Source organism: Cetorhinus maximus, chromosome 11 (assembly GCF_964194155.1).
Source record: "Cetorhinus maximus chromosome 11, sCetMax3.hap1.1, whole genome shotgun sequence".
NCBI lineage: Eukaryota > Metazoa > Chordata > Chondrichthyes > Lamniformes > Cetorhinidae > Cetorhinus > Cetorhinus maximus.
The window spans coordinates 879,729-880,354 of NC_135889.1; the positions used below are offsets into that span (position 1 = coordinate 879,729).

The window sequence follows — 626 nt, forward strand, 5'->3', positions numbered from 1 at the left end:
TCATAGTTATTAAGGATAAGGATCAAACGTGAGTAAAATTTTAAATAAAACTGGAACGTATTTTTATTTGAATTGCACCCGCGTACATTTGAATATAAAAATATATTTAGATGAGTACTTGAAACGCCATAGCTTACAGGTGTACTTTAAGGGGGCATTTCGACGGGCTAATTGCTGGAAAATAGGATTAGAATAGATCGGTACTTAATGGCCGGCAAGGGTACGAAAGGCCTATTTCTGCGCTGTATAACTCTAAAATGCCCAAAAACTGCATCTTCCGATTGAGTGGCTTGAAGTTGAAAGAATGCGATGGCCGGGGATCGAACCCGGGTCAACTGCTTGGGAAGCAACCATGTTCACCACTACACCACCATCGCTGACTGCGACATAATCGCAGAGTATCACTCTGGATTTTGGGACAGAACCGGTCATTATTGGTTCCTGTTTTTTCTTCAACCATTCGCAACAAATTTATAATACACACAGCCCCTGTTAAGAGAGTAGCTGATACCTATAATATTTGATGAGGTTTAGATGGATTTTCCTGAAGTTCACACCAGTCATTAAGTAGAGTTAAACCATAATTGTAATTATACTTCATAACATTCAGCACTAATTATTTTACT

The 626-nt window shown here is 38.7% G+C and overlaps 1 non-coding gene across 1 annotated transcript; it reads right to left on the reverse strand.

The window, feature by feature from the left end:
- Positions 1 to 305: 305 nt before the first annotated feature.
- Positions 306 to 377, reverse strand: trnag-ccc (transfer RNA glycine (anticodon CCC)). The gene has a single exon. It is a non-coding gene; the product is annotated as a tRNA-Gly (tRNA).
- Positions 378 to 626: the final 249 nt, after the last annotated feature.